This window comes from Mustela nigripes, chromosome 11 (assembly GCF_022355385.1).
Source record: "Mustela nigripes isolate SB6536 chromosome 11, MUSNIG.SB6536, whole genome shotgun sequence".
Taxonomy (NCBI): domain Eukaryota; kingdom Metazoa; phylum Chordata; class Mammalia; order Carnivora; family Mustelidae; genus Mustela; species Mustela nigripes.
In genome coordinates this window covers 28659484-28674018 of record NC_081567.1, presented here as the reverse complement: position 1 = coordinate 28674018, position 14535 = coordinate 28659484, and positions in this window count along the sequence as shown.

Here is a 14535-nt window from a genome sequence, read left to right as displayed (position 1 = left end):
GAATCTGACTTCCCTTCGCCCTCCCAGAGCATCTCAGCCTCCATCTGCCTTGGGCTCTGCCTGGCACCCCCATCTCACTCCCCCCCCCACCCAGTTTTCCGTGTAAATGGAGCATATTTTATGTGCAAATATTTTAGTAACCGTATGTTCTGCAAGTAAACCTGTGTTAATACTTGTCAACAGCTGCAGAGTTTATGATACCAATAATACTTCCTACAATGAAGAAAAAAAAAAAGACATTTGTTTGTTTTCTAAAAATGTTTATTTGTAAACATGTATTCACTATATTAATATGAATTTCTTACCTGGCAATAAAACTGATTATATGTGATGCTGTTGGGGTTGTCATGTATCTTTTGTCCAAAGTTCAGGAAATGAAACACAGCAACAACAAAACGGAAGTAAAACCCGTGAATCATCGAGGTGATAATTAGGAACCGTTTATCGCGCACACACACAAAAAAAGACAGTTTGCAAACTGGGAGCACTCAACCCAAAATGTGGAATGAGGCTCAGAGGTATACCATTGTAAAGAAGCTGAGATAGCACGTAGGCAGTGACTGTGGAGTCTTCAAGATGATGCGTTGCCGTATTAGAATTTTCTTAAATGAAAAGGAACTGGTTAGTGGCGACCTTGTATCAGTTTGGGAGGAACAAAACCTTTGGCTTGTGATTTTCAGAGGTGTCAGCAAAAAGTGACCCAGGTCAAGTGAGCCTTGCTTGTCTTGCAAAATAAGCTAAATTCAGCTTCACTTGTAGGACCACCGCTGGTTCTGTCTGCTCAGGGAATTCTCAAGGCTAGTCTCCGTTTGTGTTTGATTTTAACACTTCCTAGGGTCCCACATACTAATCTGAGCTTCCACCAGGAACCACCAGTATCGGCACAGAGAGCTAAATCTTTAATACCTACTTGGGATGCATGGGAAATTGTTACAGGTAAAAGACATTTTTATTTAACAGCAACCTGTGCAAATTTTCCAGGAGAATATTTGTTTTTTGTTTGAATCCTTTTTGGTAAGAGTCTGTGTCTTTTAGGTTCACGTCCTGCCTTTAATAAAACGCCATTGCTAGGTCCCCTCTTCATAAGTAAGTTTATCTGCGCTGCTCAAGCATCTTGCTGAGGTTTGCACTTGTTTTTATCAGTGACTAGGGTGGTAAAAAAAAACACCAGAGATTGGATTCTTCCCCTTTTTGTTAAATTTTATTTCCTGCGTGGCTTCTGTTTGTATTATTTCAGTGACATTTTCAGGTAGAAACCTGCCCTAACGTGGTCTCATAGGAAAGGGGCCCTGAGCAAAGTGGATCTGAGAATAGGAAGGGAAGCCCAGTAGGGGGTAGGCAGGGGGAGCCAGGAAAAGTAAAACAGCCGGTAGGGTATGTTCTCCTGCCAGCTACCATTGTGAGGGACTGGAATTCAAGGCTGTAGGGGTGGGTCGGGCAGGCCTGGAAGACAAAAGCAGAATCATCCCAGCCGAATGCAGATGGCACTGGGCTTTTCACACAGCAACTCCCATCAGACACACTTTGAGCATTGCTTTTGGGGGTGGTTAAGGATCAGACCTTCCCAGGCTCTCCTGTGTGAGGGCAGAGGGATTTCCAAAGCGTGGAGAAAGTCCCAGGCACAGAGATGCGCTTGTCATTGGAATTCAGCCACTGGGGCATAACGCAAGGGAAGAAGCAGGAATTCACAGGGGTTGCTCAAAGCCAGAGCTCCAGGGTCTCCTGGAGTGACGCTCCTTGTTTCTGGCCACTTAGAAGAGTTGTCTCTCTCAAGCAGAGAGAGTACTGGACCACAATCTGCAGTCTGAGTCAGGCTCCTTGCCCTGGGATGTGGCGATCTTCATTGGTCACAGGGTCCCTTGGTGTCTCCCAGAGTCTCCTTGGTGTCTCTCATGGGCTCTCTCCCTCTCTCTTTCTCCCTGGGGTATAGTTGTGGTTATCAGAGGAGTCTGGATGGCAGCGGATGCTTCTCCAGTACTTAGGAACCTTCTTTGGAGGTGGGGTCACTGACAGCGTACATCAGAGCCCCATGGAAGCAAGGGTAGGACAGAGAATCATGCTGCTGTAGGGGGCAATGACAGATTCGCCCCCTAGTGAAGCCATCTGGTCACAACTCAAAAACAGTAACTATCAGACAAAGTGTATTTGTGGATTCTGGTTATGTGGCCATACACCGTTGAGGACTTTGTGTGCATTGTAGCATTAGATCCCCACAACTGTGTAAGGTAGGCACTGTTGGCTTTGGAGGTGAGCGATCTCCCTAAAATTTGAATAAATTATCCAATGATTTGATTATTTAAAATTTGAATAATTATTCAATAACTTGAATAATTATTCAAATTTTAGGAAGATCACTCACCTCCAAAGCATCCAAAATCCAATGTCCAAAGCCAACAGAAAATGGACACTTTAGATGCCAGTGCCCAGCACACCCTGGGAAACCACATGTTGAAGATGGCAGAGCCTTGGTCAGCCATCAGTCTCTGCATAATTTTGTGGAGCAGTGACTTTTCCGGCCACCATTCCCATTGCTAATTGAACTTCATATGCCTGAGAAGTCATCTTAACATTGTGTTAAGCCCTGACATTTCAGGGTTTATCTGTTAGAGTAGCTAGAATTTCCTTAACACATACAAAAGGTGAAATATCCTGAAGAGTATGTGGAATATTAAAAACACTTAATAAATGTCATCTTTACCATCACGTTCATCATCACCATTTAACTCACCTACTCTGTGCTAAGGCAGTTACATGCCCAATATTTAATCCTCCCAGTAACTCTGAAAGGGCTAGTAACTCCATTTCATAGGTAAGAATGACTTACTTAAGTCACAGAGCAAGGGCTGGAGTGGTCATCTGAACCTGGTTTAGATGTTCTGGTTCCATCATTTCTAGTACCCCACTCAGCCCTCTCTAAGTTGCTGGTACAATCTGGATCCAGCAATGGAGGGAAAAGCTTTGTAGGAGAAGAATGTCTACATTGTCAACTTGGCATCTCACTATTTTCTTGTCAGATTCCAAAACTCAACTCGTGCTGTGTTGTACAGTTCAAAGAAAGCATTTCACATCAAGAAATGTCATGGTTGCTAGAAATAATTCTGTCACATCCTCTTGAATTTTTCCTTTTTGCAAGTTCAGAGGGTTCACTAAGATTCAAATCGTATAATGCCTCCTTTTAAAACATTATAAAAGGGCACCTCATTTTGCAGAATCTCAACATCCAAATGGAACACTTCATTGTCTCCATCTTAAAAGGTACAAAATGAGGAGGTCCTAAAGAGGCAATTTATGATGTGCGGGTGCCTTATTTTCTGGTAATTGGAAGCTGGTTTTGATGCTGTAATTTTGTTTTTGTGTTTTGCTACCCACTTATCAAAGGCAGTTGAGCTGAATGTACAGGATTTCCACAAACTGTAGAAATTTCTGCAGCCATGTCCGTTGTGTCCCCGTATTCAGGTCCCAAATGTTAACACTGTGTAGGTCTTAGAGCCTTTATCCTGGGTCTCATTATTTGCTGTGGGAATCTGCCTCATGGGGGTTTTCAGTACTTTCTCAGACAGAGTCAAGGGAATTTTGGAGAAAACTCAGAGACACTTCTAAGTGTTTTGTTCTTCTCAATCACCTCATTTAGTTATTCACGCAACAAGTAGAGCGTACCTACTATATGTCAGGCATTGTACTGGGCCTTGAGGATATAAGGATCTCTCTACCACTATCCCTCCCTCTCCACGAGAAAACAAATGAAAATGGTTGGTGAACAAATGGATAAGCAATTACCATCAAGAGAGAAATCATGGACAGGAAAGCTTTAATGACAGTCTTGAGTTCAAATCCCGTCTCTCACACTTCTAGCTAGGCAGTCTTGGGGACAAAAGAGGGAAAAACCACACAAGGGCACAGTTTCGGGCAATGTCCTATAGAGGGTAGCTCTGGTGTGTAACACTCCTCAGAATTAGCATCTACTCCAAGCAAGGAAGCTGGACTTTCATTCTTACACATCTGCCAATCATTAGCAAAAGGGTTGGGGACCCGCAGAAACTCGGGCTCACTACAGGTGAGGCAAAAGCAGTGCCGGTGGCCCAAAGGGAGAGCTTCCAAGCCTCAGGAGCTGGTAGTTATGATCAAAGGCTCACAGAGTCTGAAAGAGGGGTGCATGGAAATGAGAAGAAGGACAGGAGGGCATCCAGGTGAAATACCAACTCTGTTGGTTATCTCTCCCTTTTCGGACTTCTGGGGGACATTAGCCCTGGCCCAACTAGCCCCAAGAAGTAAGATGAATTTTCCTTGGTGCAGAAGCACAGGAAGTTTGGTGACTTTCCCTATCCAAATAGGGCTAATGGGAGGCTTTGGGGTCACCCCGGCTTCAGTTGAAGTATTAGCCAACCTTTTTATTGCCTGTGACACTTTGGGCAACTGATTTAGTCTCTCTGACTTACGTTTGCTCATTCATAGAAGAGGAACGACTATATACTTTTGTTGTTGGTTTGTTCTACAAATCTGTCTTTCTGTCCACTGATTGGTCTGACAAATACATACTGAACATCTGCTATATGTCAAGATCAGGGCTAAGCATGGGTACATGAAAATGAATCAGACACAGGTCCTGCTATCCAAGACCTTGGCAGCTAGTGGAAGAGACAGACGTATAAATTACAGACTCTGTCCTTCCTTAAACATGATCTCTTTGTGTCTTCTTCTGTATCTGTGTCTTGTTTCTGACGCCGTGCCTTCTCCTCTCTCTCCTTCTCCTCCACAACTCCTCCTTAACTTCCCCTCTGCATTCTGTCTTGCATTCTCCTACCCTCCTAGTTTTCATATCATCTGGACACGCTATCACCTTCTACCCTATCAAGTTCCTGCCTCCTGCTGCTCTCTTCCAAGAGCCCTTCTGAAGGCTGCAGAGTCAGTGGAGTTCTGGGGAATTCATTTCAATCCAGGGCCTCTGGTCTGGCACAGGGTGACATGGAGATAACAAGAAATCACCCAGAGCTTTAGTTAAAGCTTGGGGGCTGGAGTGAGGGGTGGGGTGGGTGTACAAGAGCAGGTAGCATTCCTGAGTCCTGGGGAGTAGCAAATAGAATACATAGCTAATTGTTTGGGGCACAAGGGGTGGGCGGTGGTGCAGAAAGGTCTGGATAGATTTCCCTGCTATTTTGCAGATTGGTAGACTCCCAAGTCTCGGATGGGCACCGAGAAAATTGTGGCTTCAATTCCAGCTTTGGAACAAGCCGTGTAATCTTCAACATTGTTTTCCTCATCCAAGGGGTATGCATAGAGACTGTGACCTGTAAGGACTGCTTTGGGCTTGGGAAACACCTAGATCCAAGGCCCTGAAAGCAGATTCCATTGGCTGGAACCCAGTTACCATTATATGGTGAAGTCAAAGGGCATCTGTTCCAAATAGAGACAGTATTCCAGTGACTTGTATAAAAGATTGTGACGTGAGCAGTTGGTGGACCACTGTTTGAGAATCATTTCTAGACACCTGGGGTGGCTCGACCTCAGTACTCTGACCTGGTTGTGGAAGGTCCTTCTATGAGCATCTTTCCTTGTTGGCACAGTAGGGCTCTTCGACCCTGCCCTGTCTTTCTGCAGAATTTCAGTGAGGAACAGATGAGATGGCAGATGGGAAACCTCTAAGAGGCTCCACAGATTCAAAGGAACTGCAGACAGAGAGTATCCCTGCAAAACTTCAGCCCCTCCTCCCACCTCCTGTAGCAGGTCCTCCTGGCCAGCTGTTTTTTACTCTAGCCATTGCTGTGGCAACCAGGTGAGCAGGTGGACCCAGGTCGCACCTGGCCGAGGTGTAGGCAGAGCTCTTGCCTTCTGCCTTGGTGCTTCTAGCCTCCACTGTGTAGGATAACGTCCGGAACGTGTGCCGCCATTTTGACGCATGTGCAGTGCTGCAAGTGTGAGGGGGTTAACACCCCATGGGCTAAACCTTGCCCAGTACCCGCTGGGGACTGGTGGTGCATATTCTCCATTTCCCTCACTTGGGAAGACAATTCCCAGTGCATTCGATCAGCAACTCAGAGGTCCTGGTAGGCCGGAGCCCCTCACCCATAGTGATTATCAGCTCCTTAGAGGCCCCTGGGGCTGGCTTTTCTTCCTCTCCTGTTTCACTCTTCCTAGGCTCTCCTCCTTTCCTTAGGATCACTTCCCCAAACAACTACTGTAAAGCTTTCACTTTGTTACATGGCAAACCTCATACACAGGGATCCTCCAGAACAATCCTGCCCATTATCACCTTAAATCCTGAATCTCTTGTCCAAACCCACCTGCTCCCACCATGCTCCATCCCATAATGTCCTCAGTTATTTTGAGGGTCCACCGGTTCTTGAGCTGGGAGGGAAAAATACATCTTCTTGGGTACAAATCCTCCTCAGGCAAGAGTATTGTGGAACGACCCCATTAGGTCCAAAGGTGAGCACAGAAGGAACATTTCATCTCATTTCTTTTAACACTCAATAAGATATAGAAGACAAAAATGAGATGCCAGTGAGTGTTACTTTTCTTTTCTTCGCTTTTTTTTTTTTTTTAAATCCTCCCACTTCCTGTTTTCTCTTGGGAGATTGAAAAGTGTCTTTTCGCACATTTCTCATTATCAGAACTTAATGAGGATTCTAATTAGGACTACTGCACACTTCGGCGGTAGTTTCCAGAATATAGCTCTGGCTTCTGGCTTGTCAGGCTGCCAGTCTTTCGCATTCTCGCCAAAGATACCCTCTATCATAATAATACTAATCACTCTCATTTATTGAAAGTCTACTATGTGCCAGGCCATTTGCATATATTAGCAATAGTCCTCGCAAAAGTCCTATGAGGTAGCAGCTATGAAGTGAGCGGCCTAAAGCCATGCAGCTAGGAACTGGCAGAGCTGGGATTCAAACTCAGATGTGCTCTCTGGTCAAGGACTTCTCGTGTCCAGCCTGCACAGGGGATCGTGGGGAAAGAGAAGATAAGACAACAGGAAAAGTTGTCACAGCTCCCGCCATGGCCATCAGTTCCAATCAGAATGTTTGTTACGAGTTATTATGTCTCCAGCCTCGGTTTCTTGATGTCTCTGGGAACAGTGCTGTAGTTTAGGGAATCCCAGGAGACTCTGAACAACCAGTTAGAAGGGCAGTAATAGCAGACCCAAGAATAGACTGATTGCTTATTCAGTATTCTTGTGATTTCTGAATTCTTCCATCCATCGTACGGAAGGCTGTCAGCAATTACCACGATGTTTTTTTCCAGAAAGGGGCCTCTTAGCCTGGTTAATCACCTCACTCAGGACCCAACAGAGTCTCAGGGCAAAGCCTCCTGATGTGACATCAAACCTTTGCTGTCTCAGGCTTCCCAGTGAACAATCAGTGGACACCTTGGGGCAAAATGATAGAACTGGCCTTTGGCAGAAGGAACAGTCCTTTCTAGGCTTGTTAAGTGCCAGTCGTTTTGTTGAATAGGTGTGCCCAGAGGCAATGTGGTCTTGTAATGGATCCGCAGATTAATATCAGGTAACGGAAGGCCATCTGTGTTACAGGAAAAGAGCTGGGTCTGTTTCCTTCTCCTCACAGCAGGGCATCGTCATCTTGCTTCCTCTCTTCTTCCTCTGGCTTCCTACTCTCCCCTCTACTCATCCTCCTAAGCACCTACTTATTAACACCACACATTTGGACCCCGGTGGACAGTGTCATTGACACCTGCTCTCACCACGGCTCAGCCCCTGAAGACTACATCCCCCCAAAGCACATCCTCTCTTTCTGCCTCTTTCTGCATCTCCCCTCTTGGCTTTCCATTCTTGGGACTCTGTGTCCCTCTCCTCTGTCTCTGTTTCCCTGTCTCTCTTTTTCATGACCATACAAAGGATTAATTCTATTGAGCTCAGTCCACATTAAACCACCACCTCTGCCTTCCAATTCCTACTTGTTTCAAGCAAGCACCATTCGAGTTCAGAAGATAGACGTTAGAACCCAGATCCGGCTGACTCCAAAGCTCATGTTGTTAGAAGCTACCTCCATTTCCATTTTTCTCACTGTCCACATTTGTTCTCTCTCCAGTTCCTGCCAAGTTAATACCCTAAATATTTCTCAGACATGATGTGCACCTTCCCATCTTCATTCTTAATTTATTCACTCAACATAAAATACCGAGCACCTGCTGTATGTCATATCTGTAGTAGGTCTGGAGCGGGTGTCAGAAAAGTCAAATTAGGCAACATTCCAGTCTAGAGGGGAAAGAGATGACCACTGTGTCTATATATGTTTACATCACTTCAGGCCTGGGGTAATGTAACAGGTTTCTCTCAACCCCCTCTCCATACAACAGCTAGATTCCCTAGAATTTTGTTTAAATCCTTTAATGGGGTGCCCTTTAGAATAGAACCCTTATACAATAAAGGAGTGTCATACAATACCCTCTAAAACTGCCATGTCCCCAGACTCCTCTTTTACCAGTTCTCTGCCTTTTTGTGTCCTCGGAAAATTAGGCTGTTGGACGTTCCCCCATACATCCACCATGCTGTTTCCTGCCACCTGGCTTGTTTTTTTATTTCCTCTGCCCTGCATGACTTTCCTTCTTCATCTGGTTAACTCGACTTACTCTTTAAGACTCCTATCAGAATCTTCCCAGCCCTCTCTGCCTAGATCAGATGCTCCTCTTCATGACCTGTATATATCCACTATTGAGATTATTACATATTGTTTTATAATCACCTACTTAGGTATCTTTCTGACTCTTAGACTGGGAGCTTGCGGGATTAATTTGCCTCTGAATTCCCATTGCCTAGAATAGCCTGTGAAGTAAAGCAATTGATAAACACTTGAATGAATGACTAAGTAAGCAAATTAGTAAGTGAAAGGATACTATTTTTATGGCACCTCGTTGCCATTCTGGGCATTGATAGGCGAAGGCTTATTGAGCACAAGGGACAATTTGTAACTTGAGAGACCTGCGAACTGAAAACCTTCCTTTGGTCGCCCGCGGTGAGGGATGTCTTAGACTTCTTTGAGCATCTGATGTGACCTCTATGAGAAAAATGCCCATACATACAAGATGTTTGATACAGTTGCGGGGAACTCGTGGATTCTCAGTGCTCATACATGTTGACCTCTGGCTCCCTTGAACACAGTATTAAAAACTCCATCTCTGGAAACTAAGCCGGGGTATAAATGATCTGCCAGAGAATCTCTGTCCATTTAGGAGGTTTTGTAGGAGCAGAGACAGAGTTAGAATTCTGTGCCTTCTCTGTTTCCCCTGGGACATCCTATTTCTTCTGGGCTGAAGAGTTTGGCCTTTGGTATGGAAACTTTCCCTGGGCAACGTTTTCTTTCATTGTTGTTACTGACACGAAGTACTTTGCTCTAACCCTGGAAAGTACTCGGTCGATTCTTGGAGATACTATGTAGGTTAATTGACTGTGATTAAGCTGGTTAAAGTGGCATCTGGCTTACTTCTTAATTATGTGGCAAGTTACTTCTGGGACCCTCTTTCTTCATCCCTACAATGGTACTGATAATAACAACCCCATAGGCTGTTAAATAGATAACATTCAAAGGGTATTGACTAGGATAATATCTTGTACATGAAACACACTCAACGGTCATACACCACAAACACCTCTACCATCATCTCTAACATTCTCGATCTTTGTGATGCTTTATCTGTATGATATCGTCATATTTTGATCACTCCTTTTTGTAAAGCAGGAGGATGCTGGCAGATATCAATTCCTTCAAGTACTGTTCCACCCACTTAAATATTGAGGAACAATCCAAATGTCTTTGCAAGTGCTTTTGCTTTTTTATGAGTGACCCCCTGGGATCCAACGTTTATTTACATAAAAGCCCTTAAATTGACCTTTAGAGGTGGAATGTTCTCTCTTCCCTTAATGTTTAAGACTCCCTTCTGTGCTCAGAAGCTGATGAAATCTGAAATCTGCCCATTTCGTGTTTTTTGGGGGAGGAAAACCCAGTTTAAACACTTAATTTTATCAGTGACTTAAACCTTTGTTTGCCATTTTCTTTGCAAGGAACTCTGAGATTTTGAAAGCAGCCTTCTACAAATAAAAACATCATGACCAGACTTCTCAGTGCTCCCTGTGTGGATGGATAGTTTTGCAAATGGGAAAAAATGGTGCATTTTCTTGATTCCAAGTAGCTGAAATTTGACTGGAAAATCTTAGCAGCCCCGGGGGCATGTAATTTAGTGCCCTTGACACTACTTAGCCATCTGTCAGTCACTTCCCCAGCCTTACTGTCCCTCCTCCACAGCCCCATTCGGAGACAGTAAAACTTTGATTACCTAGAATAGTCAGAGTGAAGAAGATTCTGAATAAATAAATTTTCCAGCTCATTAGGTAATCATCCTTGTAGAAAAAAAAAAAAAAAAGATTGGGCGCCTGGGTGGCTCAGTGGGTTAAGCCGCTGCCTTCGGCTCAGGTCATGATCTCAGGGTCCTGGGATCGAGTCCCGCATCGGGCTCTCTGCTCAGCAGGGAGCCTGCTTCCCTTCCTCTCTCTCTGCCTGCCTCTCTGCCTACTTGTGATCTCTCTCTGTCAAATAAATAAATAAAATCTAAAAAAAAAAAAAAAATGATTGGGTAGACCTCTCTTCAAGTTCTGTCCCTGCTATTTATTAAGTATGTCTTGGCCAAGTGACTTTTTAGGGTCCTTATTACTCCAGCCAAGAAATGGGAATAGAAATGGAAACATTTCAAGGTTACTTTGCAGATTAGAAATACATTTGTAAAACATATGGCATATAATCGGTGTTTGGGAAGAGTTGGTCCCCTTCCCTGTCTCAGTCATTCAACAATTTATTGGATAGTTCCTGGGTGCCCAGCACATTTCTGGGAACTGGGGATAGAATGTCAGACAAAACTCTATTGCCCATGCCCTTAAGGGTTCTAGTGGTAAACTATGGTGTGTTCTAAGATGGGGAAGTTTAGGATGCTTTAGGAGTCCATAGGAGTGGACTCTAACCCAGCCTGGATTAGAGGTTAGAGCTGGGATCATAGGTAATGATTATCATTGTCATGGTGATGGTGATGATGGTGGTCATGATTTTGGTGATGATGATGATGATGACAATGACAGCATTCACATTTTGTGCTGTGCACTGACATTAAGTGACGTGACAAAGTCTGCAAAGCTGGTGAGTGTCAGAGTCCGTTTCCAACTGAAGCTCTTCCTAACTCCAGAGCCCAAGGCTCTCACTAACCCTCTCCAAGCTCACGGAATTTGAGGATTTCTTCCAAAGTGGACCAGGAATGAAATTTGGAGCATTCGAATCCTTGTACTGTGATGACATTCACTATTCCCTCCTCCTTTTTTTAAATTTTAAGTAACAATCCAAGTTTTTCAATATTTTATAAATTCGCTTCAGAAGAAGCTGGTGGATGGATGGTACCACCTGTCTATCAAGTGCCCTGTGCTTGAGACCACATTATCACAAACATTTTCTGTGACCTGGAATGGATATGGGCCGGTGGCCATGCTTTCATGAGCCCGAGAGGACTTGGACAAAGCCATCTGTGAAGTGGGTGTTAGTGATATTCAGACCCAGCTGTGACCAACTCTCTCAAGATTAGATATGAACATCCTCAGGAGTCAAAGCATCTCTTGCCTGGACTATAAATTCTGTGATGACAGTATTGGGGGGTTTGCTGGTAGGGGAAGCCCACAGGTGTGTCACTGGCAGCTTAAGCCTTAACAACACAACAGCTTCAAATGTGGCACAGAGGTAACACAGACATTAATTAAAACCAGCCAGCCCAGGTGGCCTCCCTCTACAGAGACTCAGAAACTGGAGATAAGAGCGAGGAGTTCCCTTTGAGGTTCAGCCTGAGAGGAAACCAACATCCCCGCCATCCTTGAATGCTCTCCAACAATCTGGCAAAACAACAGGCTGTCAATCATCCAATGAGGAAAACTGTTCCTGATATGCTCGCTGCTTAAAAAGAATGGAATTGATACCAGCTATAAATTGATGGGAGGCAGCCTGAACACCTACACAGGTGATCACAGCCAGAATGTAGTGGTTTTCATGAAAACCTAAAAACTTATAATGATCCTGGCATCCGCCGCCCTCTGATGAATTTCAGGTTCATTTTTCGGCTCCCTCCTTCCCCAAACACACCCGTCCCTTTGGCTGTCACTGCTCTGTCTATATGAGAGGTCTTATCAGATTGTAGCACACTGTTGACCTGCTGTGTTGCCTACCTGCCTGGGAGGTCCTTAAAGTTAGATACTCTTCTCTTACTAACCTGTGTAACTTGAGCCATTGTAAGACCGGTAGAGCTTCCCTATTCTGGCCCAGGTAGTAGGTTCTCAAAACTTTTTGGTTGAAGGAAGGAAGGAAAGAAGAAAGGATGAAAGGGAGGGAGAGAAGGAGGGATGCTAGCTGTTGCCCCCATGGCATGGACCACCCAGCATGAAGCATGGCAGTCACCCAAACCACAGAAAGCACTCCATTCACTAAGATTCCACTACTGCGCGGTGTAAAGTCAGTCCTTGTTCATTCGGTGTTACGTTACAGAAGGGAACATTAACTGCCTCTCTCCTTAGTTCCCTCTAAATCACTTCCCGAGGTGTAGCCAGCCCCTCCACTCCCGACACCCCATCCTTCCCGCCCCCTACTGCCCAGGAATAGCCATGGTGCGGGGTGGGGGTGTCCCTTCTTTATTTCTCATACCCATCTAAGTACTATAAAGGCTGTTTGCTCACCTTAAGTTGCCTTACAACATGACAAAGCTTTCCTTGGATTCAAAATTTGTCTCAGATCTTAACCCCCCATTTCCAGGTCCTTTACTCTGCACACCTCAGCTCAATCTAACTCAGTCTAACTCTCTTATGAGCATCTCTCTTGGCTCTTTTCCCTGGGGAGGGGAGAGGAGATGTTGTCAACTAAGGCAAGGATGTTTAGCTTGGTGAGCCCATCGCCCCGCAGTTTGTGGATAGCCTTCAGGACCCGTAATCCCCCTGAAACCTAATACTAAATCTTGCACGCAACCATGCCAGTCATTATCAGTTTCCTGGCTTTGATGAGAGATACTGTGGTTCTGTAAGATTGCCGCCCTGAGTGAAGCCGGATGAAGGGTTTCTGGGGTCTGTCTGACTCCGTCAAAAACTTCTTGTGAATCTCTGAATAGGCCAAAGGAATAAAAAAGAATCTCGTGGAGTAACCAAATATATAGAATGGAGAAGAAACAATCTTATTCATGTACCTGTTCATTTTTCAAGAGGATTCGGTATCTTTCCTCCAGGTCTTCAAGTGGAATTTGATCCACAAAATTTTATATCCACGGATATAGCTACTTACACAGTTGGGAGGCTTAGTTTCTTCATCCCTCACCATGGTATGTCCTCCTGTGGGCTGTCATTTGTCATCACCAATATCTACTTCCACACTAAGTGGGGGTGGAGGGAAGAGAGGAACATTCTTTGTACTGAGAAGATTAATTCCATACTCACATTTCTCTGAGACTTTATTATATTTGGCAGAATGTCTCTCTGGTTTGTAACCCAGAGTTATGTTTCAGAAGATCCTCCTTTTAATGTCTTTGGTTTGCGTTGATAGTGAGCCCTGGTTTAGGAGTCAGAATATACGTTGACTGAAAAGAATAATCGCTTTTGGTGCTGACCTTTCTGGCATTCAAGCAAAACATGGTTTCCAATTTCAGAACCACCCAGAGTCCCCGGGTCTCTTCTTCCAGTTAGAAACATGGTAGCCTATGGCTCATCTCCCATGAAAGACGGAGGGTGGCATCTGTGCTGGATTCAGAAACCAGCCGGACCTGGAGGCAGAGGAACTGAGTTTGAATTCTGGTTCTGAGGTTTGTTTGCTAGGGGACTTTGGACAAGCCACTTATTATCTCCAGGGGAGATAATGAGGGTTTAAGATCAATTTCCTATCTTCCAACTGAGAAAGGTAACATTACCCTCATGATAGAGTCATGAGAAATGCATAAAACGGGCATGTGAAAGCACTCTGAAAATTCCAAAATAAGACACAAAGGTGAGAGGTTATTATTACGGAGAAATGTGGGGAGAGAAATGACCTGGACGTGGGATCTGGAAATAGGCCAAACCTGTGCCATGTCCTTTATAATTGTTACCTAAGTTATAAACACTGATGGCCAGAATCCCAAGCCCTAAGCAAAGGTAAGACATATCTCTCTCAAAGAAGGTTTTGATGTATTTCCACATGGAGGAAAGTGAGTGGACATATTGAATTCCTTAGAACCAAGGGTAATCCTGTCATATCCTATCCCATCCCATCCCATCCCATTAAAACCTATCCCATCCTATCTCAAACCATCCCATCCCATCGTATCCCATCTCATCCCATTGTACCTTATCCTATCCCATCCCATCCCATCTCAATCCCATCCCATCCCATCCCATCCCATCCCATCCCAATCCCATCCCATCCCATCCCAATTCCATCCCATCCCAATTCCATCCCATCCCATCCTAATTCCATCCCATCCCATCCCATCCCATCCCATCCCATCCCAATCCCATCCCATCCCATCCCATCCCATCCCATCCCA